At 45.9% G+C, this 25,453-nt stretch overlaps 1 long non-coding RNA gene across 1 annotated transcript in view; it reads left to right on the top strand.

Annotated features, from left to right (window-relative positions):
• LOC147737117 (uncharacterized) overlaps nucleotides 1-25,453 on the top strand; it is an 82,289-nt gene that overhangs the window by 8,111 nt on the left and 48,725 nt on the right. The window contains exon 2 of the long non-coding RNA XR_015309810.1: nucleotides 15,461-15,552. This is a non-coding gene — a long non-coding RNA (uncharacterized LOC147737117). The remainder of the gene's footprint in view (nucleotides 1-15,460; nucleotides 15,553-25,453) is intronic.

Here is a 25,453-nt window from a genome sequence, read left to right as displayed (position 1 = left end):
CATTGTATCCCCAGTAGAAGGGATGTTTTTCTCTCTCTGTATATTGCTGAAATGTGTAAATATTTTTGAAATGTTGAAACAATGACAATTGCATACCTTCTAGAAACTAAGACATGAAGGTTTACACCAGCTGAATAAATAAGTTTGGTGGTTTAAAAATCGAGCCCTGGCACCTTTTCTTCTTTATTAATGTTAAATTGTCCAGCCAGGACCCGTAGGACAAAACCCCTCAATCTATAAACTTTCTAAAAGTAGCATTTGCAAACACAGGATACTAAAATAAACTTTACTAAAAGAAATATCTTATCATCCTGAGTTCAGGCATACTAAACATGACTCGCTACCATGCTCCCTGGGCCTGTTGGGATTATAGGGTGTAATAATTCCAGCAGCCCATTCTGGCCTAACGGAAGCAGGTAGCCTTCAATAGTGAAATACGAATTTAGTTGTAATTCACTACTAGGACATGCCACACACATCAGGCTTGTCCTACCTTACACCTACAATGCACCCTGCCCGTAGGCCTACCATAGGGGTGACTAATATGCAGTCAAGGGAAGGTTCAGGGGCTGGCAAGTGGGTGCACTTGCCCAGCTAGCGTGACAGTACGAGACTGCACGCGGGTTCTGCGGTGGCAGTCCCCAGACACATCTTACGGCTGCTTCTGTGGGTGGCGCAACCAGCGCTGCAGGCCCACTAGCAGTATTGGCATCTACAAGCCCTGGCACTCCTAGTGCACTTTACTAGGGACTAACAGTAAATCCAATGAACCAATCATGGATACCAATCACATGTACAATTTACAGTAGGGAGCACTTGCACTGCGGCACGGGTCGGCCGTGGCGCAGTGCCCTGAGTATCGGAAAACCAGCAAAACATCGGAGGCACATCAGCAAAAAGTGGAAGGGAAACTCACGCCAAGGTGCCAGGTCTAACACCTATTTAAATGTTTTTCCGTTTAGCTGCCTACACCCGGAGGCTTTCTGACCATACCATTACTAAGTGGTTTATGCTCGTTATCATGGCGCTCTCACCAATATTGAAGTAGAAGATCGTTCTGAATATTTATAATTAAGTGTTCCCTGTATCTGATGGCTTCTTCAGGCTTTTCAATGTTTGACGATTAGGGCATGTGCAAGAGCACACTACCTGTTGTCCAATAGTTTGCATACCAATGTTCTGGTTTCTACTTACTTGTCGTTCCAGGACTCTTTACTTACGTATAACTACTACGAAGGTTCACTCGACACAGAGAAAATATTTCTGACCGACTACTTGGGCCACAGATACTCCTCTCTAAAGTAAGTGCTGGGAAGAGAGGTTGTTAGGGTCACTTTATAGCTGGCTTTTAGAGATAGGTGATTTAAGTCATCTTTTGATACTTTACATTTACTATCACCTATACTGATCTCTTTAGCTGCTGGTACTTACGCTGTGAGGGGTCTCATATTTCGGATGCTCCATCTTACTGCTGGTTATTAGACTGCGGGCCCAGTACTCTTCATTGGATTTAGTAAGTTTTGGCTTGTTACTAAGCAGCCCACATGACTTAAACCATTCATTGTATCTTGCATTAGTTACATCACATATATACCTTTCCAGTAAATATTTTTTTTAGCTGGTATGAAAGGTCATGTGGATCTATGTTTTGACGAGATCAATCAGGACTTTGGGGAGTTAGTGGTAAAACATATAGGAAGATTGTATAGGAATAACAAGTGGATTTTCGCCTTTATTTTATTTTTAGTATTCATACTACATATTTGCTAGCTCGGCAGCCATACTACCTCATCAGAATACCCTTTGAAAAGCTTAGAAGCGCCTCACATGATATTTATAACATTCTCAACTTAGGTATTTACTTATATGTTTCTCTCTGGAATTTTTTCACTTTGGAAGTGGTCAGTCACAAATTATCCTTGGATTTGGAATTGGCTTACTATATGGAGATTGGGTCTATTTTTCATTTAAATTGACTTTTTCTTTCTTTCACTTGGAGCTTCAATTTGTATACTTGGGTGTCTTTGTGATTCACTGGATATTCCCAACATTTTCCCTTCGTTTCCCTTTTTTAACCAACACGTTTAAGACCTTCCTTTCTATCCCTTCTTGTTTCTTCTACAGGCGTGTTTTTATTAGAATCTTAATAGATTTTTCTACATAGAAAAACGTTTTTTGTGAATAACTATTAAAAAGTGATGAATGAAATGTATTATTCTGTTAAACAGCCTTGAAAAAGTCGTCCCAAGACGAAACACGTGTCGGCTGTTCTTGTTTCTGTCTCTACGAGTCAACATTTGAGAAGACTTATGAATAAAATATTTCTGTTACATATATAATTGGACTTGTGCTACTATTGTTCTGAGAGCTGTGGGCCCACTTGAGTCCCTTTTATAACGTGTTTGACCTGTGCTCTGTCATTCAGATTATTGTTTTGCTATATGAAGATTTTCTACATATAGATTAGCACTGTGGATGGCACAGTGCTTGGCAGTGAGCACGCTGGAGAATATCCGCTTCATCTTTTTAACTTTGTGTCAACCTTTTACGGAGGTGCTGGCTGTTGTGTACCACTGCCATCAGGTGTTTTTGTAACAAGCCAGAACTATTGGCTTTGTCTATGGTTGTTAGTTTCATAAAATAAAAAATCAACAACCATGGCTGCTATATTCTTTCTCGGGAGGATGAGTATAGTCTAGTGATAGTGGCGCCTCACTTGATTATCGGTGTATCTGTACTATACTATTTAGTGTGTTATGGTGCTTAGGGAGGGGGTCCTCATCCTTGACCTCATCATTCAGTACTCCACATGAGAACTGTACAAATTTTGTTACAATGTCCTAGCACACGTAAACCCTTATTCCATTTTGTTCATATATATAAAAAAAATAGCAGTAAACAATCTCTGTATTCGTATTTTCTTTTCTTTATTCCAGTAGTTGTTGCCAACACGTGTTTCGTCGCTGCCTGGGTAGTTCACCCGCGACTTCGTCAGGGCTGTAAAACATATATACAATGCGATGTAACAACATCAGACATATGTTTTGCATCAAGATCTATGCGTATGTGTACATAGTCCCTCAGTCCCCTTTTAAGGTAGAGGATAAGGACCCAAAAAGTGTGAGTTTAGTGAGACAGAAATATGGCACAATTTTGGTTGTGTTGCATTCAAAATTGAGATCATTTATTTCTCTATTCCCTGTGTGTCCCAGTGGTAGGAGTTTTGTGCAATGAATATTAGGGGTCATATCTCCCGTATATAGTGTCTATATTCTTCATGCTATCTGAAGCGCTTACAGTGTATACCCCAAGAGTGGCATACCTGACATACTGGAATCGAGATCAGCTGGCCTCTAATTCATACGTCGTCTTCCCCAGTAATATTAGTAACTGTTTTCCAAAGTCAATCAATCCATCAATCACAGAATTTGTATAGCCCGCTACTCACCCGTAAGGGTCTCAAGGCGCTGAAGGGGGGGTTGCTATTGCTCGAACAGCCAGGTCTTGAGTTGTTTCCTGAAGCATCACAATGATGATTTCTTCTTGGCATCAACATGGCCAACAGCTAGGAGAACAGACGATGTTCTATAAACATTTAGACAAAACCATGCTAAATGTGCCCCGGTGTCAGGCCTCCCTCCGGGATGCATTTGTGCACATGGGCGTGCGCAGGGGGGGCAAGGAGAGATGCTCCGGGGGGGGGGGGGGGCAAGTGCCCCTCCTTGACCCCCCCCCCGTGGACGCCCATGCACTCACTGTCCTGAATTTGCACCTATGCCAGTTGGTTACGATAGGGACTGGTGACCCGAGGGCCACAGCCTCTCCTCCATTACTGGTAACCCACAGCTCCTCCCCCATCATTGGTGATCCGGGGCCGCAGACCCTCCCCCATCACTGACCTGGGGCCGCCGCAGCCCCTCCTCCATCACTGCGGTGCCTGGGGCTACAGCCCCTCCATCATCACTGGTGACCCGGGGCCTCAGCCCCTCCCCCATCGCAAGATCCTCGGTGTGGCCCCTCAGGGCTCTGTAGGTGAGGACACATGGCCCCCATGATTGGCCGCCATCCAATCAGAACCTTCCTCAGCGCAAGCCTCCACAGGTGCAGCCAATGAGAATAAGCTGCATGTGAACCAATCAGAACCGCCCTGCTGCCACGAGGGACCAATAGCCGTGACTGAGAACAAGCCATAAAGGGAGATGGGTTTCCTCTTCCGGGTCAGCGGCGGCTGCAACAGCATCAGCAACGGTGCTGACGTCACTTCCGGTCAGTGTTGCCATATTGGGCTACTTCCTGTGTCGGGTGGGCTGCCGAAATTTGGCCCCCGACCTCCAGCTTGGCCAAGTTGAAAGGTGAGTGAAGGGCGGAGGGCGGGCACAGTCGTTAACAAGAGGTTGACCCCCCCCAGTAATACAGCATGTTGTACCCGAGCCAAGGGAGGTGCCAATTTTTATTCAACCCCCCCCCCCCCCCCCTCCCCCCCCATCACTTTACCTCCGGCTCTGGTCAGCATCCTTCCGGAAGTGACGTCTCAAACACTATCTGCGGGTCACAGGATCAGGCCCTAAAGAACACTATGTACAACCTCCATGGAGATAGCTCGGTGGGTTCATGCCATTGCTGCTCTTCTGTGGGATGAATGCACCCCTCCCCCACAAAGCACCAGCGGGCCCTCCCGAGGAGTGCAGGGACCTTGAGGTTGGAGTGCTGGGAGGGGCACCCCCTCACCTTCCATCCGCACAGGCATCAAACCCCCTGCACTGCCGGCACAGGCCGGATATATCAAGTGGCGACCCAGAAGTCCCACAGTCTCTGGGACACAGGTTGTTTGACTTGTACCAGAGCAGGGCTTGAAATTGAAAAATATAAGTGCGTGCAGGTACCTGCTTGTTTCGGAGAAGTGCCCGTACTCTCCAATCAAAAGTATTGCGTCACTCTTGAGAAGTGCCGATACTCTCCAATCAAAAGTATTACGTCACTCTTGAAAAGTGCAGGTACTCTCCAATCAAAAGTATTGCGTCACTCTTGAGAAGTGCCGGTACTCTCCAATCAAAAGTATTACGTCACTCTTGAGAAGTGCAGGTACTCTCCAATCAAAAGTATTGCGTCACTCTTGAGAAGTGCCGGTACTCTCCAATCAAATGTATTACGTCACTCTTGAGAAGTGCAGGTACCCTCCAATCAAAAGTATTGCGTCACTCTTGAGAAGTGCCTGTACTCTCCAATCAAAAGTATTACGTCACTGTTGAGAAGTGCCGGTACTCTCCAATCAAAAGTATTGCGTCACTGTTGAGAATTGCCGGTACTCTCCAATCAAACGTATTACATCACTTGTGATAAGTGCAGTGACTCTCCCTCTCAAAATAAAGAAGTACCAGCCCTTTTAAAGCAATTTACCAGAGGAAGGTGCATGGTGCCTGTACCTCTTAGAACAGTGCTCCCCAAACCCAATTTTAGAACCACAAACTTTCACGACCCACCTACCTTTAATGAACATGAGGTGCACAATGTTTTAATGTAACTAAAGCATTCGCACACACATAAACCCACCTGCGCACACATACACCCACCTGCGCGCGCACACACACCCACCTGTGCGCGCACACACACCTGTGCACACACACCCAACTGTACACACACACCCAATCATGCACACACACACCCACTCATGCACACACATACACCCACTCACACATATACCCACCTGTGCGCACACATACACCCACCTGTGCGCACACATACACCCACCTGTGCGCAGACATACACCCACCTGTGCGCACACATACACCCACCTGTGCGCGCATACACCCATCTGTACGCGCATACACCCACCTGTACATGCATACACCCACCTGTACACGCATACACCCACCTGTACACGCATACACCTACCTGTGCACACACATACACCTACCTGTGCACACACATACACCCACCTGTGCACACATACACCCACCTGTGCACACATACAGACACGCACACCTGTACACACACCACCCTGTGCACACATACACCCACACGTGCACACATACAGACAAGCACACCTGTAAGCAATTGGCACACAGGAGGAGAGTCTGCTTGGGTTGTCACGGACCAGGAAGGATGACAATTTAATTGTACGCTTTACTACAACAAAAACAGCAGAATTACTTGACCAAGTAAGGGAAGTAAGCCCGATGTTACTTTCCTTTGAAGGTCACGTGGCACCAAGATGTTTTACATTCTCCATTGCAAGAGATATGTTATGCATGAACATACATGGCCGTCCTCCTGACTCTACACCATTTAATATAATGGTGTCACCTCGTCTGTCCAAAGGAGCCTCGGAAGCAGATATGGACAACAAGCGTGGAATTTAAATTGGGGATAAAGATAAAGCAAACAATCTGCAGCCTATTATTGGAAGGACCTTTTGAAGGGCCTCCTGCTGCGAGTTTTAGAATGTGTGGAACACGTGCAAGCAACCCTGCTTGCTTTAAGATAGATCAGATAGATATAGAGACATGTACATAAATATGTAAATTATAAACACATTACTGTGATTTGTCCGAGGATGTGAATTCACAAGAAAGAAATATGACTGAGATTGCCTCCTTTATGTGGCAATTCCAGTTCTACAACTTATTTCGCAGCACTTGACCTAGTGGGACCAAAGTGTAAAAGTATGTGTAGAGGAAATGTTGTGCCCATTGTTATTTCTGCATTTTCCCATGATATGCCCCTTCTATGCCACTGCCAGGTTTCCCAGCCACGGAGAGCTTCTTCAGCCTTTTCTGGAGTAGAATTAACCATTTCCAGCGCGAGGAAAGGTCAGATTTGAGTTTGTGAATGCTCATATACTCGCAAGCTGGTGGCCATTCACAAACTGAGAAGGCAAGCCACGCGTGCGCTGCATTTACGATTGTGCAATTCTACGCATGCCTGGTTAAGAATTACACGGTGATAATACATTCACACCTGGCGGGTTTCATTTTATTTTATTGGCTAAGAAGTGTTTGAACTGGAAACACAGTAGCAGGGGACAGACCCAACGAGGTGTCCAGTTTCTATTTGGCACCACTTCCCCCTTGACTAGTTTTATTTATTAACATTATTAAAAGAGCTACTGAGTCCTAAAGACTTCAGGGAACCCGCAGGTGTGATCCCTGAGATTACGATTGGACAAAGCGCCCAACCTTCTTTCAAGTTAAAACTCTCTGCGCTTAAATGCGATAAACGTGTTTGCCTTTGTATCTCTGCTCAAGAGAGTGACAGCGCCTTCTGTATATCTCTGAGGTGGTGACGCGTAGTCTGGATAGATGGTCACTCAGCCTTGGGCGATTTGCCAGGGGCCCTTGGACCTGGCGACTTGCATAATGTGGTCGCGGTCCTGGTAGTTAAAGAGATGCAAAATTCATCTGGATTGTGGCACGCTCTGGTGGATGAAACCTAATGTGTAAAGCATCCGCGCAGCACACACAGGCGACACACAAGGCACACTACGAAAAGACTCCACACCAGGTTAGGTGGAAAACAGTATGTGTATTGTCGAATGAACACATCAGAAGGGAATCACAGGTAATAATTCACATGGGACTATTTACTAGGCAGGGCCAATCAGATAAGTCTAAGGAATAGATGTAGAGTCCATCAGCTTTAGCCTTAGGGGAAAAACATTATCAGCATAACACCACAGCATTATCATAAGTCCATTATGCCTAGCCTTAGCAACATTGTCATAAACATAAAGCATTATCAATCGGCATACACCTGTGGGCATAAACATGTGAACGTTAGGGGCATATTATGCACAACGACCATCAGTGCAAGGGCCTCCACACATTTGCATAAATCATGAGGCTCCTCCCTAGGCGTAAATGCACACCAGTCGCATTGGACCTACACACGAGGTCTAGAAGGAAGACATCCCTGCATCATCATATCACCACCAAAGTATGAGCATGGGAACATAAGGGCAAGGAATAAGCACTGGACGCCTACATCACATTATTTAAGTGCAACGCAAATGAGGCATAACAACATTAGTAGGGATAATATTACCAATAGGCATGACCCTAGAACATCAGGGTAATACCATTAGGCATCATTACCGCAGCCTCCCATTAGGCATAAACCTATTGGCCTACTCCTATTAGCATATGTACATTACGCCTGTATCTAGTTAGCATTAGGCATACACTTCAGCCTAGAACCAGGGGGCACAAGGTATAAAGCATAACCTTAGGTATAACATTGGGCATGACATTAGGCACAAGCCCCAGCAGGGAAAATAGCCTTCACTTTAGAGGCAACATCACATTTGCACAGCTCAAAGGGGACCTGCTACCTGAACAATACATTAGGCAACAACCCCGCAGTATAAATGCCCTAGGGGCAAGCTGCACCCATTACTACTGCCCTTTTCGCTGCGGATTTGTCCTTTGCGCCACTGCGCCTGGGAAGTCCCTTTGGGACTCACAGATCCAAACAATGCCCCATGTCGCAACTGCCCCTCTGTCCAGCGGGGTAGTTGTGGAAGATGCTGTCACCAAGTCACTGGGCCGTCCTGAGGACGTGGGAGTCCCTTTTCTGGACTGTGCAATTGAGGATGCCCCACAATACGGCAGCTGCCTGTAAAAGAATTCGGGCACAGGGGGCGGGTACCAGTACTGTGCCCCGACACACCCCCTAACAATGGGATGTCAGAGCCCCACTCAGGGACTCGGTTCAGGTATGCCCCAAGTTGCAGCTGGCCGCTACCGGCGGTGCAGCTGGGGTCCACAAATCAGGCAAGGAGGCGCGGGTCTCGTCTGAGCCTCTCTCGGGGGCTCAAGAACACCATCCATGCGCCTATGATGCAGCTGCCTGATCTTGTGCGGCGCAGCTGTGCCCGGTGATCAGTGTTGGCCCATCCGGTACTTTGGGGGCCTCTAGCAATGACAGAATGCCTCAGCCGGCCCCCGACAGTCCCACAACGTGGCCCCACTCACCGGCTGTTCTGGTCTCTGCTCGTGCTGCTTCCTCCTGTCTTCACCCGGGCCCACTCCTGGGACTCGGGACTTCAGTAGGGCGGGAGCGAGGCTCGAGACGGCTTCCGGGGCCTCCCTCCCCTCGCCTCCGGTGCTGCTTCACTTGCCGGGGAACTTACCGGCGGGGTGCGCTCCCGCTCCGGTCTCTCTCCACACACGGGGCTCCCTCATCACCACGGAAGCCCTGCCACACCTCCGCTTCCACCATTGCGCTGCATGTATTATGGCATCTCACACCACACAGGGCCTCTACATTCCTCTACCATGGGGGAGATATCCTCTAATTGGGGGGGTGAAAAGCGAAAAGTTTCAGGGAAAAAGGGCCAAGTCTAACAGTCACGTTCATCGTTTTCAATGATCACACCTCCAGACGTAAATCACTTTTTCATTGATTAAATCAATCCCAATGATTTTTGGGACACAACCCTTCTTCAGGCATGATTTTCCTTTAAGGTAATAGAAATTCATGTATTCAAAGATCCAAATGGAAAATTCAGGTAAAGAAACAAAGAAAAACATCCACTGTGGTGTTTCCAATAGTAAACCACCTATGCAAATTGGGAGCGTCCTGTGAGTTTGAGGTAAAAAGGAGTAGCTCCATTATTCAAGTGTGTGTAGTACTGGATTTGTGCACATGCTCAAAACAGCCCAGATCAAATGTGTTCAGGAGAATATAAATGTGAAATTAAAGCAAAGTGTGGAACCAAAGTGCGGTAGCTTAAAGTTGTCCGTTTGTGATAAAAATGAAAATCAAACTGCCCAGAGCTGAAGCAATCCGAACTTGTCGTTATGGGGTTAAAGTAAACTAAAGAAACAAACCACGTAGTCTCTTACAGTTCCATTACGAACCAGCTAAATCAATGTGTCTGTATGCAGTGGCATGCAGGACAGTTAGTTTCACGGCTGTATTTCCAACGTAATTAAAGGAAGTAGAAAAGGGACTAACGGGAAGCCGTACCCAAATGTAGACTTCCGTGACCGCAATCTTAAAAAGGCAACGGCCGAAGCGAAGGTGCTCAAGACCGTGTAGTCGCTGATCGTTAATTTACGAAGCGGCATGTTTGGAGTGACCATGCACGGTTGAAGACGAGTCAGTTAGTTTTGTGCTCTACCATATTTACTTTCTGGTGTGATTTGCGGGATCTCTGGCAGTGCTGACCTTATTTCCAGTGTCTTTGTAAGTCGCTTAGTGTTTCCGTTGGCTGCTGTGTCTCTGTAAGTGACCCATGTCGCTTTGTGATGGGTCTGAAGTGTTCTTTTTGCTTAGCGATGGTAGATGCAGTGTTAGCTAGATTGTCTTTTTTAATACTGATTATCTGTTCTAGAACCGCCGGTAGGGAGCTCCGTTTCTTGATTATAGGGCCACAGGCATAGGATCCTTGTAATGAGAAGTCCATGGATTGAACTCTCCTTATTAAATTGGAGTCAATGGATTGAACTCCCAATGTCTCATACCGGGATACTACGTCCTGAGGAGTGACCGGGAACAGGGGAGGGGAGGAGGCATTGCCATTATTTTAAAAGAGGGTTGTAAATGTCACATCGTCTCCAGCATCCTACCGGATTGTGAAAACTTTTCTTTCTCCATCACGCTTTCCCTCTCCCACACCTTTTCGGGTATTCTGATTTTCCACCCCCCTTGACCCCAAGGACAATTGTTCAAAGTTTTACCACAAATTGTCTCAAACATGGCAAGCCCACCCTCCAATTTCACTGTACTAGGGGATCTCAACTTGCATTTTGACGATCCCTCGGACCCAGTAGTGACTGAACTAATCCAGTATCTCCTAGGTATCCAGATGAAGCAAAGTGTTACTAGCCCCACCCATGAAAAAGGCCACCTCCTAGACCCCATTTTTTCCAATTGGAAGGAACTCTCAGTAGGAGACCCGGTCCCAGTGCCATGGTCTGACGACTTTTTTTGTCCCTTTCTCCAGGGATCTGCCGAAACCCGCTCTTACCAACGGCACGACCAGTAGCTGGAAATGCTCTGTGTCCAACCTTCCGTTGAACTCTTGGAATTCAGCTCTGGAAAACTCCATACCTGTCTCGAGAATCGATCCAATGGTTATTGGATCGATTCCTCCCTGGACCTAGTCATAACTAGGAAACACATTCATAAAAAACTAGGAATAACCCTGCTCCGTGGAACTTCCCCAAGCTGCATGAGTACAAACAAACCTGAAAAAGACTTGAGAGGAAATGGAGAAGAAACTACGACGCAACAAGTAAACTGAAATACAGGGACTCCATAAAAATGTATCAAACCAAAGTGAAGGATGCACAAGCATCCTACTATGAGGAAAGAATTAACTCAGTATCAAACTCCTCACACAAAATTTTTAAAATTGCTAAGCCTCTCCTAAAACTACCGATGAGGGATGCCCCCCTTGAGGGCTCGCACGCATGGTGTGATGCACTTGCAGAGTTCTTCTCCAATAAAATCAAGGATATCTACAATTTCTTTCCCCCTCCGGCCTCCACTGTTAATCCGCTTTTCGTGGAGAACTCCGTGCCTGGTGAGCATGCTCCCAAGGAAATTCCCTTTATGGTTATGGACACCCTAGTGAACATATGTGCCTTAGTAAAATCCCTCTCTCGCTGTAACCGGGCAGTCCCTCAATTCCTAAGTATTGCTGAGGAAGTAGTCCTCCCGGTGTTACTAAAGATGATTAACTCCTCCATCTTGACCGGACTAGTACCGCCACTTTGGAAACACGCCCTGGTGAAGGCGCTACTGAAGAAACCCAACGCTGACCCCGACATTCTTGGGAATTACCGCCCTACTTCCCTCCTTCCTGGGTTCAGTAAAATGCTAGAAAAGCATTTTGATTCAGCTATTTCCACACTCTTCGAATCTCACAACATACTTCACCCCTTGCAAACCGTGTTCTGCCGCCAACATGGGACCGAAACCGTGCTACTGGCTTTGTTGAAAAGCCCAAAATGATTATCGACAAAGGTGAATCGACAGCTATCATCCTTTTGGACTTCATCGCCGCTTTTGACACTGTTAACTATGACATCCTGATCCATAGACTGAGGAATGTGGGACTATCAGGCAGTGTTATCACCTGGCTGCAATCCTTTCTCAAGAATAGAACCTTCCAAGCCTTTGAAGGGGGTAACATTTCAAACCGGATCCCACTTGACTGCAGTGTTCCTCAGGGCTAGTCTCTGAGCTCGATGCTGTTTAATATCTATATGAGCTTCCTGGCAAAGATTGTTCTCCCTTTTGGGATAGAAATTGTCACCTACGCCGATGACACCCAATTAGTGGTGGCCTTAAATCTTCCAGAAAACTCCTCACCATGCCTAGGCCCCTGCCTGGAGAGAGTTCCCAAATAAATTGAACCCTCCTTCCTTAAATTGGATGGAAATAAAACAGAGCTTATTCTGCTGGGTAAGTCACCCACATTTGATATCAGTTCAGCATGGCCAAACTGTCTCGCCTCCCCACCCATGCCCAAAAATCCATCATCTCTTACGCAGATGACACTCAACTGATCCTTTCTCTCACCAATGACCCCAGCACCGCCAAAACTAACCTACACGAAGGAATGAAAGAAGTTGCCGAATGGATGAAACACAGCCGTCTGAAACTGAACTCAGATAAAACAGAAGTCCTCATCTTAGGTACATCCCCCTCTGCATGGGACGACTCTTGGTGGCCGGAAGCCCTTGGAAAAGCACCCATCCCGACAGACCACGCAAGGAACCTAGGCGTTATCCTGGATTCTTCACTCTCAATGAACAGACAAGTCCGCGCCATATCCTCATCCTGCTTCAACATTCTTCGCATGCTCAAAAAAACATTTCGCTGGATCCCCACCGAAACCAGAAAAACAGTCACCCATGCTCTGGTCACGAGCCGACTGGACTACGGAAACACCCTCTACGCAGGTACCACCGCTAAACTCCAGAAGAAACTCCAACGAATCCAAAACGCCTCAGCCAGGATCATATTAAACATCCCACGCAACGAACACATCTCTGGTCACCTGAAAGACCTCCACTGGCTACCCGTCAATAAGAGGATCACTTTCCGACTGCTAACCCACGCACACAAATCACTCTACGACATCGGACCAGAATGCCTCAACTCACGACTGTCCTTCTTCACCCCCTCCCGCCAACTACGCTCTTCCAGCCAAGCCCTCGCCACTGTACCTCGCATCAACAAGACCACCATGGGAGGCAGATCCTTCTCATACCTGGCTGCTAAAACATGGAACTCACTCCCCACTTACCTTCGCCTTACCCAGAACCACCTAGCATTCAGAAAGCAACTTAAAACGTGGATATTTGACAAGTAATCCTCCTCCCCTCCCTAAGCGCCTTGAGACCCTCTGGGTATGTAGTGCGCTATATGAATTCTTTGACTTGACTTGACTTGACTCCTGCTCCTCCCCCTCTCAGCAAGGAGACTCATGGTCCAGGTATTGATCCTCTCCCGCCTCGACTACAAAAATGTTCTGTATCTAGGAGCTCCAGGGGTGACAACAAACAAACTGCAAGTTATTCAGAATTGTGCAGCACACATGCTTCTTAAGATCTGCAACAGCCACTCTGCAAGACCTGCTCTGAAAACCTTGCACTGGCTCCTGATTGTGGAAAGAATAACATTCAAGTCCCTATGTATTGCTCATAAATCTTTCTGGAAGAAAGGCCCCCCATCCTCCAATCCATCATCTCCCCCTACTGTCCTAACAGATGCCTCTGATTATCCATTCTCTACCTAGCTTCGCCCCCGCCCCCCGGGGCCCCCCAGTTACGTCCAGAACCCAACCCCCTTTCCTTCTGTAAACGTCTGGAAACCTGGTTATTCCAAAAACCCACCGACTAAGCTGGTGTGGCCTGCCATAAATCTCTGCTAGCACAAGGACACCTTCTGGTAGCCATGCGCTCTATAAATATCCTTAACATAACATAACGTTATTTTATAGAGGTGGGCGAGCCAGTGAAGGACGCCTAGCTTTAGCTCAGCTTGGAGTTTACTCGGATCCTCGGGTGAAAGCAAGCCAAGCCACTTGTCTGCCTCAGGAGGCCTTCTTTAGGGGTGACTGATATATATTAAAAATAGTGTTTGACTTTACCACACATGGTGAAGGCAGAGTCGAGATCAAGCAATTTACACTTTTCTGCAGTCTGCATTGGCCGTCCTCCTGTGAGTAGTTTACTTGGGCTACTCAGGGTGGCATAAATAGTGCTTCAGTCCCTGGTGACCCCTTTAACACCCATGCCCTGGGTACCATTGGTACCATATACTAGGGACTTCTAAGGGTGTTAAAGTCATTGCCAATTGGGGATGCCAATTCACATATAGCAATTTCAGCCTGCTCCAGTGCACTTTGAGTCCTAACCAGCAGTATCTGGAGCAAAAAGATTGGCTGTAACCATCCAAAAAGGGTACTTTCTTCCAGGTGATGCTGACTTAGGCTTACTTGGGGCCTGCGTCCTGTGAGTCCTCTCTATATTAAAGCAGGGGGATAGCTCTCTGTCTGGAATCCATGTTTTAAACCAGTCTCCCCGGTTTGTGTTCTCGACTCATAGTGGGAGGCAAGGTGCTGGAGAATTGGATTTGACTATGTTATGCCCTGTTGCGTCATTAATGTAACTTGTCTCTGTTTCCCACATTTTGGTCCAGTTCATTGTGTACCTGGAAAACGCTTTAAAGTCTGATATGGTGAACATCGGTGCTGACAACAAACGTTCTAGAGAGGCTAAAGTCATGAGTATGTTGTCTGCTTACAGCATAATTTCCAGGTTGCCGGCTTTGGTTTCAGTTACCCAAATGCCTTCTGAGCAGTATAGGGTGAATGTGAGGGTCTCTGGGGCTATCAGGAAGAGTATGTGGGAAAGGGGACGGCCTTGCCTCATGCCGCGTTCAATGAGCTTCTTTCTCTTCCTTTTGCTCTTCTCCACTTCTTTTCTTGTCTGTCATCTGTTTGTTCTAATCCAAGTGTGCACTTCACATTATGTGTTGTATGCATGCTCAGAATTCCTAAGTGTAAAGATTCAGAAGGTCTCAACTATTATGCATTTCATCCCTTGCTTTATCAGCATCCAAGTGAAACACAGTTACAAAAAGACTGCATCTCCCAGAGCCCATTGGAATACATGACTACGGAAAACTGAACCTGGTGCACCGTCATGGCACACTAGGTCTCGTTGTAAATCCTCCCGTGCATGCAGCAATTCCTCTTCTCTGATAATGCACATTGAAAACAAGGTGCATACGCTTTTCTGTTATCAGTTTATATAGGTTCTAAATTGTGGTGTTTTTTCAGTGTTTTACAAACGTTTAAAACATTTTTGCTTTGTAAAAATTCACAAGGCTGGTGTTTTTGCAAAGAAAGTTGAGTTTATTTCCTTCTCTTGCTTGTCCCTAGTGCCATTACCAATATCCATCTATCTTCTCCTAACTCTCTTTTTTGAATTTGCTCTTTCAGGTAATGTTTCATTGATTTGCTCACCTCCAAACCTGTCTCATTTCCCATTGATCGCTTTTCAGCAGTCTAGTCCCAGGATGTGCAGGATGGAGGTATGTTTGCATCTCATTATCTCATAAATATTTGATTGCAGCTGGTGAAAGTTTTTTTATTTTTTATTCTTTTAAAACATCAACAAAAGGAAACTCAATTAGGGATACAGGTTGCAGGCAGCATCAATGACATAATATATGTGACATATGTAAACACATCATGGTTCGGCAGCATTGCCATTTACATCAGTTTCGGAGCAAGAGCTACTAAGATAAAGGGTGATCACAAGGCAAGGAGGACAATAAAACATTCCAATCCTAATCGCAGACAGTGCATCACTAAAAAAATTAAATGTAAGGGGGAGACTGCATCGAACACATAAGGGTAGATCAACATGATGTCTAATCCATGCCATATGCCGGCGTGGCTCCCATCCTCAGGGGAACGCCAATTGCATGGACAGGAGGATATACATCATACTTTGGTACAATTGTACAGAAGTTATACATTCATAAGGTCCCGGCCATAGTTCCTGCATGGTGGTCGAAAATAGTTTTTGGCTTCTATGCTAAGGATATCCATATTCCCCCCCATCCACTCCCTACTCCTCTAGTGAGTAGCATGTGTAGTGTGTTGGCCTCTGCTCGTGCACATTGCAGGAGAGTATGCAGCGGCCTCTTAGCACAGATGTTGCTTTACAAGAAAAATTTCAATTTGGCGCTTCAAAAGTACCTATGCACGGTCTGTAAACTGGTGTAAGTGTTTACCCCCCTTTGCTTTAGGGCGAAGGCCTAGCAGGCAGGATTCAGGAGTAGGTGACCGTGTATGGTCTGCGAGTTCCGATATGGTGGCTGTAACCTCAAGCCATGACATTGTAGCAGGGTTTCCGTTCTCCCACAGAACTGTGCATAGAGATCTAGATACTTAGTGAATTAGGGTGACCCAAAACTCACCTCAGTATCCAAAATCCCCTTACCGAACTAGCTACAGTGTCTCATTGGTCATAACAAACTCCCAATGACTTAGACAAACCAGAACATGAACTTAGGTTACCTCAGGTATCGTGGAACACATAAACACTCTTTCGTTCTATAATCATTTCAAACCAGAACATGGAGTAAAGAGGACACGTGTATATTTGAAATATTTATTAATCAATGCAATCTTCTCAAACGCAGTATCTTATATAATACTAACAAACAGATTATAAGAATCAAAGTTATCAGCATAGTTACTAGTTCATAGTACGCAAACGGTGATAGCATATTATAATGCTAAAATGAATAGGAATTAACAACACCTATTTCTCACCTCCCTATTTAGCATATTATATTATATTATGAAGGTCTCATTTGGGTTTTAGCAGGGCGGGCCCATACCTCTAAATGTCAGGAGGAGAGGATCACATCATCAGCTAACAGCTCTCTGCATGCGAAGCATCATCAAGTGTTTCTTGTATTTTTCCAGAAATGTACTGGAGTTGCCTTGTATTGGAGCTGGGCAATGTTCCCACTGTGTGTAATTTACATTAACCCTCCTGGAACTTGTTTTATGCAGAAAATGATTACCATAATGTTGAAAGCAGAACAAATCACCATAATTAATAGAATCTAAGTATAAATCCTCAGCATCAAAGGCAGCATAATATTTCAAATCAGAGAATAATGCTTCCACGGCCTGAATATCCCAATCATCAGAACGTATGTTTTGTTTCACTACATCCCCCATATTCACTCTAAGCACATTTGGAACATTAATCACTTCAGTGGGGCCATGAATTTGAAACCTAACCGCATCCCACACAATCCCATCAAGGACAGGCCAAGCAGTGATGTTAACTGTATTCAACTCTCTTTTCAGTCTATGTGCTGAATGTGACGAGGAAAGTGGGGCCACTGTTCCATTAAGGTGTCGAATTCCTGTTCTTTCTTTGACATAATGTCCATCGATCAGACGGAAAAAATAAAACACAAAACCAATTGACATAAAAATATAAATTAAAAAAAGAACCAGCCAAATATATGTCCAAGGGGGAATTAAAAAATAATTTTTAAATAATGTGACATATGTCGCTAAACGTGAGGGTTTTTTCGAATGTGTTGAAACAGAGTCAAAAGAGAATCTGGATTCTGTGGCCAAACGAGTCTGTAAATCAGGCATTGATAAAGCAGATGGATAGGTATAATTCAGGTCATCATTGTCATTGATAGCAAAAGTATTTAATAAAGGAGTGGAAACAACAGGCATCTCGAGGGTCACCGCTGGCTCAGCACTAGAAGTAATGGCCAACACAGAATGTCTCACCATGGAAGGACAGGATACTGCCGGTGTCATGCTATGAAGAATCGGCCACCCTGTGTGTCTTGACATTGTCAATTGAGATAAATCTGTTTTCCTTACGACCTGGAAGTGGTGGTAATATGACTGTTCTCGTGCCCTTCACTCCAAGAACTCGAACCGGTGCCCTATACGAAGGACCAAATTCTTTCTCGTTATCGATCTTCTCTCGAACCAGTTCTCCAACTTGGGGTAGCCAGCCAACTACCTGGATCTGCAACGCATCATCCGATGTGGAGGGCAAATGTTCTTTAGCTAGACTGTCTCTGGTCTTTTGTAGATCCTGTAAAACATTGCAATGTTCATCTACGTCAAAGGCCGCGGCCTGGGCCTTGCAGTCTAGACCGTCGAGGTCAGGAACAAACATCTTGATACCAAAGAGCATTTCGTATGGGGTCCGCCCACCCAGAGACCTTCTAGGGAGATTATTAAGAGCACGCTGCATGCCATTGAGGTGGGCTAGCCAGTTTCTGCCAGTGCCTATAACTCGAGCTGTCAAAGATTGCTTTAAGTCACGGTTCATTCGTTCCACTACACCGTTACCCTCAGGTCTGTACGGAGACAAAAACTTGGCTTGGACCCCCAACGAAACCATAGCATCCTTATACGCCTTAGAGGCGAAAGCCGGACCCTGATCCGAATGGAATGTACCACAGGCAAAAATCCCTACAAAGACACGCAAATCTCTGATGACAGTCCGTGAATCAGCGCTGCGATGGGGCCATACCCACACAAAGCGTGTGCATGAATCAACTGCTACTAAGATGTACTTATACGCAGTATCAGAAGAAAAAGGACCGCAGTGATCTAAATAAACACATCCTAGCGGTTTATTAGAAATGTACAACTGTGTCTGTGGAGGACGCGCAGCAGTCGAAGGCTTGATCTGCTGGCAAATGTCACATTGAAGGACATAATCACGCGTCTGTTTGTACAGTCCCCGCCACCAGAACCTCTGTTGTAGCTGAGTTACAGTTGCTGAGACGCCGGCATGCGCAGACGCCACACCTTCATGAGCCGCTGTAATCAGAGTAGCTCTGCGATCCGAGTTGGGAACTAAACGTTCACCAACATCAGGAATTTTCACATAAGGAACCTTATCGGGACTTAAGTGGTATGTGTACTTTGAAGGGAACCCCGCAGGATATTTACCTCCCTTCTCAGTGGCAGCAACAGCCACCAAGATGTCATCATCTATTTTACTTTTGGACCGTGTAACAGCTGCAACTAAGTATTTTGATACTGCTGACTTCGCCGCTTCATCAGCAAACGAATTACCGACAGCGTGGACTCCCACACGCTGGTGGCCAAGAGTATGAATCACAAACACGAGTGGTAACTTTTCCTTAAGTTCAGCCACTCGGACCCAGATCATTTTATGTTTTATTGTGCTACCTTTGGAATCACGAAATTAATTCTGAATCCAAAAGAACAAGTTCTCATTGTAAGACTGGACACAGTAGTAAGAATCACTTACGATTAAAGTCGTCACACAAGGATCAGCGTACTCCAATGCGAGCATTAAAGCACGTAGTTCTGCTAATTGTGCGGTGCAGTCCCCAAGTGTCTGCGTGTGCACGACACTGGACTTGAACTCATTGTTCACCATGGCACCGACCACAATGGCGCATGCGGAAACGTAGGCATGTTTAGAGCCATGTGCAACCTGCGCTGACCCATCAGTGTAAATGATGCAATGGAAATCCTCCAACGGCCGCATTGCTAAAGGAGCCGGATGAACAAATTCATACTGTAAGTACTCCTGCGACCGTAAAGTGGCGTCAAAAATAAACGTGACATCCTGGGATGACAAGGATGCAGCCCATTGAATCCACCGAGGGTGCAAAGCTTTGGAATTTGGTACACTGGCTTTCGTAACTGCCTCCAAGGCAGGACACGGGGTAACAACCAACATGCGTTTTCCCTGTGACAGGGCACGTTCCTTGAGAATTGCCATCTGCACAGCCGTCAAAACTTTCTCCACAGTGGAAAATCGCATTTCAGCCGAAGTGTACAAGTGTGACTTGTAAGCAATAGGTACTGTATCTCCTTCATTAAAAGTTAGGTACGTGAAACCCACTGTCCCAGGGATAATTCTTATCGCCAGGTTGGTCTGGTTATCACGAGTCTGTAAGTATTCAGAAACAAGCAAATCAGCTTGCAAGGACTGCAGAATAGCTGAATGCTCTGGCAGCCAGCATGATTTGGAAAAATATGGTTGTATCAAAGCATACAACAGCTTGATACGCCGGGCATATTCCGGAATGTAAGTTCTCCCGAAATTCAAGAAGCCCAGTAAAGATTGTAATTTTTTCAGCGTTGTCGGAGAGCGCAACTGTGCGCATTTCTCCAGGAAATGAGGAGCCAACCCCTTTCCTTCATTGTTAAGCTCGTAGCCCAGAAACAACACTGTGTACTCCGCAATGTGCAATTTTGCAAAGTTAAACTTGTAACCCATGTCTGCAAAGCTACAAATGATGCTATTAACACGACACAGATGCTCCCAAAGTTCGTCGTCTGTGAGATAAATGTCATCCACATACGAACAAGCAACTGGGTCGATTCTCTCCAAAAGAGAGACTATGCGGGAGGAAACACTCCAGGACTATTCTTATAGCCCATTGGGAGACGCCGAAACATTTTTTGCACACCACCGCATGTAAAGGAGGTCCATTGGGAACTAAGACCATCCAATCTATGGGCATAAAAACCATTGGAAATGTCAAGCGTGGTTTTGAACCGTTTACGCTCAAGACTATTCACTAGGGCAGAGCCGTGAGTATTCTGTACTGCACAGTTACGACAATGTGAGTTCAAATGCCTATAATCCAAAACCAAACGATATGAGCCGTCCGGCTTGTTCACAGTAAAAAGGGGATTATTCATCGGTGACACACACGTTTCAATTACACCTTGATATTCCAATTGTTCAAGGATAGCCGCGACTGAAGCTTTGGCTTCACGTCGTATGGGATATTGGGGTTGAGGCTGCGGCTGAGACCGTAAAGGAATCTCGTGGCTCGGAGACAATTTATCCCAGCCACATTGATTGCGGTACACAGCCGGCGCAAGCGTCAGAGCCCACTCTTCTGCAAAATGCAGCGCTTCCACTCTCGAAACAGTGTGCGCGAAACTGGGGAGGATTACCTCCTCCCCTTGCGGAGCTGCGAGAACAAAAGGTGGGGGCCAGTCAGCCTCCGAAAGCAAAATGTCATACATAGACGAAAGATTTTCCCAAAATACCCCTTTTACAGTTCGCTGTATGTCACCTTCTATTAACAGGACAATTTTAAAAAGTCTATCAGGGGGAGCAACTCTTGTGACTGCTGTTTCAATGACAACATAAGTATCAGTCGCTGTCACCTTCAGTAGTGGACGGAGCGCCTCTCTCACTATGGTAATCTCCGCCGCGCTGTCCAGCAAGGTCAGAGCCCACGTCAGATTCCGAAGCAGCGTTCTCACTATCTGGGGCATATCGATGCGCTGTTAAGGCGGCGACTTTCTTCTTGGCAAACTGAGGTCTCTTGGGCGTAGTGCCTTCCTGCTGCTCTCCACCGGCTGACCACGTCCTTGTTGTCCACCCCGGCTCCTGCCGCCCCCTCCTCCACCGGTTGTCGGGCCGATGAGTCCTGAAAGGAACGAGGAGAGCGTTGGTCAGAAGCCTGAAAACGTTCAGGTGATTTAATCATCGCGCGATCGCGCAAATCATAAACACGATCCGACTGCGCAGGCAACGGAGACGCAGGACGAGAAACCTGTGTTTGTTGTTGTTGCTGTTGCTTACCCTGTTTCTGTTTTTTAGGCCAATTTTGTTTCTTGGACTTGGGCTGAACGTCCGTTTCCGAAGCTTGTCCCTGGGGCTGCTTCTTCTCCTTAGTAGAAAAAGGCTTAAGACCCTTAGAATTGCGGCCAACAGTTTTATAAGCCGCCACAATTATCCTTGCTAACTGTCTGGGTTTCTCGGCATCGGGAATTACCGCCAAAGCGTTAGCCACCTGAAAGTTCACTGCATCCCCCTTGACATTCGCAAGGATCAGATCGCAAACTACATCAAAGGTGCCACACAGGCGCATACCTAACTCAACCGCAGACTCCGGTCCGTGATCATCTTGAACATGTTTAAGGACCGTAGACAGATTGGACATAGACGGGGTGCCAAAGCATCTCGAATAGACCGCTGCAAAAGTCTTACCCCAGGTCTCACAGTCAACAAGCTCAGGGGCCAAATCTTTCGGCAAACTAAGCGTAAGAATCCGGTGCTTTTCACCAGGAGTCGTATTAGGAAACACAGCCTCCAGCTGGTCAAATTTCTCGGCAAGCCAGAAAGGAAAATCATCCTTATCCTGGGGCTTCTTGCCCATTACGGAATTCACCATGACAGGACTGATTTTCAAACCAGCCTGCCCTGCCGGAAGGGCTGCACCTCTAGGGGCTGCACCTTGAACATTACGACTTGTGTAATGTACAAGCGCTCTAATCACGGCAATAGCGACAACATGAAGTCGCCTAAGTTCAGCCAAGGTACAATTGCCGTGATTAGGGTGAGGAGTAAATCCAGCCAAAGCGGGCCAATTTGTGCCCGGAATGGACAAAGGACCTAATCTCGGAGCGGTTAAAGAATGGGGTAGGGCGCCACCAGACCAAACTCCATGCTGCCAAACATCTATAGGAACTTCCTGTGCTCTGTACGGATCATACTCAAAGGTACAGGTGAGGCAGTATACGAGTGGAACACTCCAGAATTTGCGTCCACTGCCGGAAATGTCACCCACGAATAGAAAAGTTCGTATGGGTAAGCATGTGCCGCACTCACCACCATAACCACAGCCAAGCCTTCTAAGGGAACATCATAAGCCCGCAAATGGTCACGCACCGCAATGCGACTATGTAGCGGAATGTCCACGGCTTGTGCCATGACAGCACCGGAAATAGAATAAAACAAAGCAAACTCTGTAGCACAACTGGGTAGTAATTCAAAGAAACCATTTTAGATAGATTCAAGGTTGAAAAGACCTATTTCAAAAATAGGTAGGTTTTGCCGACACCACCGTTTACCGGAAACGACAATAAAGGGGTTAAGGTTTGAATGATATACTACTCGAGTGTCATGATATAAGATCACCAACGTATGGGCGCCATGTAGCAGGGTTTCCGTTCTCCCACAGAACTGTGCATAGAGATCTAGAACCTTAGTGAATTAGGGTGACCCAAAACTCACCTCAGTATCCAAAATCCCCTTACCGAACTAGCTACAGTGTCTCATTGGTCATAACAAACTCCCAATGACTTAGACAAACCAGAACATGAACTTAGGTTACCTCAGGTATCGTGGAACACATAAACACTCTTTCGTTCTATAATCATTTCAAACCAGAACATGGAGTAAAGAGGACACGTGCATATTTGAAATATTTATTAATCAATGCAATGTTCTCAAACGCAGTATCTTATATAATACAAACAAACAGATGATAAGAATCAAAGTTATCAGCATAGTTACTAGTCCATAGTACGCAAACGATGATAGCATATTATAATGCTAAAATGAATAGGAATTAACAACACCTATTTCTCACCTCCCTGTTTAGCATATTATATTATATTATGAAGGTCTCATTTGGGTTTTAGCAGGGCGGGCCCATACCTCTAAATGTCAGGAGGAGAGGATCACATCATCAGCTAACAGCTCTCTGCATGCGAAGCATCATCAAGTGTGTTCTTGCATTTCCTGTAACTCTATCTTAAACCCGCTTAGAGCCCAATGTTGGCAGCAACTGTATTTATGTTATGTCTAATGTGGTGTGAAGATCAGATCTCCCAGCAACCTTGTATCGAGTTATTCTTAGAGGGTTCAGCGCTCACTGTTCAGACAGTGTACCAAGCAAAACTGATATCAGAATAATAACACATTATTCTCAAATAAATCACATCACTCTTCTAGGTTGAAAGCTACAACAACAAGTATGTGTCGTGTGTAAACTGAAGCTGAAGGAAAAATGGCGTTTAAACATGTAAAAAGCTCATGCTAACTTAACACAGTATATATAAAGAAGTATCTATATGACAGCATCTGTAGTGATGGGCACCCCCACACCATATGTTAGAAGCCGGCGTCACCCAGTTTACCGCGCAGCACTTTGGTGTCGAGTCAGGAAACATGCGCTGGATACGGTGAGGGGAGAGAACTGTGATGTGTGTAGTTAAATTATGTGAATTGGAATCGAGGATTCAAGTAACCCTTCGCTAACATGTTGTAGCGCCAGCAGGCATGACTTGAGCGGTTGCAAGAGCACAGTGTTCATCTAGCCAATGCAGTCCCCATGTGCAGCTGAGGTGGGGTGCTCGGTGCTGTCTTATTGGAAGCCAGCATCCTACTACCCAGTTCTTTATCTCAAAATACTACATATCTATAAATGTATCATTTCTGTCTGATCTGGGCCTGCATCGCTCTACCTGTCATAGAGGAGAAACTGCTGAGGAATTAGCACACATGCTGCTAGTTTCAGGCCCTTTGATCACAATGCAGTAACAATTCCACTATACAGCTGTCTCACCTATCACTCGTTGACTCTGTGCCTGCCTTGGACCGATAGGGAGCTCAGCTGCTTTTAGGTTAGGTTTGTGCTGTACAAACACCACATGCATAGCACCTTTTTCAAAGGAAGAACGGTTTGGTGCCATTAAGCTGTGCTGCTGGATGAAGCAGCTGATATAATAAAGACCCTTGTGGCATGCAGCACGCTTTGTATAATTTGCTGGTGTGTTGCACACTGAGAACTCTTTTATTTTACATTGTGGAGCTGTGCCTTGGGCATTTTGTGTATTTGTAAAGCAGTTCTAAGCATGTGGGCCTTTACAAAAGCTGGGTATGGGCTGTGTACTTGTCGGTCATGTGTGAAAGTCGCAGAAGGCATTTATTAGGTGTTATGTGCAGCGTGCACTGTTGGGGTGCATTCTCCATCTTGTGGAAAGAATGAGCGCTCCTCAGTATTGTTCCATTAAATGTGGCCACAGTGGTTGTGCAGGTGATGATGAAAAGCATGAGTAGGAGGAGAGATCCATGAAAAGTCATGGGAAATACATGGTTTGAAAATCTTGTTCACAGGCCTCCGGCTGGAAAAGGAATGTTGTTAGCAGGGAAATGCATGTGTGGAGCAGGTGAATAAATGTAAGAACCGGGCCTACCTTTATGGATGAAAGAGTGGAGGGCAGCCGAGGTGTAGGACTTCTGGACAGAGCCATTTGACTAAAGAGATTCACGTGCTGGGCATGGTCCAGGAGTGAAAGAATGTTAACAGGCTTTGGCGCACCATCCATGCACTCGCTACACAGATGCACCCCAGTGTTCAACTAGTAGACAGCCAAGCTGGTGTGCTATGTCACAAAGTTCTAAAGTTAAAAGTGGGACAACTCAACAACAGACTAGCTCAGCTCAGTCTCCTAGTCCAGCCGGTGATCTCCCACTCCTGTGGATAATACTGGCCAACTAAAAAAGCTAAATAATAAATTTCAGCAGTTTACTGACATAACGAAGGGTATCATACTGTTTTGGGGTCCGATGTTCAATTCCCACAATATCCGACGCCTGACTAGAATAGATGAGGGAGTCTTTAACACCACCGC

The sequence above is a fragment of the Lissotriton vulgaris genome, chromosome 1_1 (genome assembly GCF_964263255.1).
Source record: "Lissotriton vulgaris chromosome 1_1, aLisVul1.2, whole genome shotgun sequence".
In the NCBI taxonomy this organism is placed as follows: domain Eukaryota; kingdom Metazoa; phylum Chordata; class Amphibia; order Caudata; family Salamandridae; genus Lissotriton; species Lissotriton vulgaris.
Note: the sequence above shows the minus strand (reverse complement) of the source record. Positions and strands in the feature narration are given on the sequence as shown.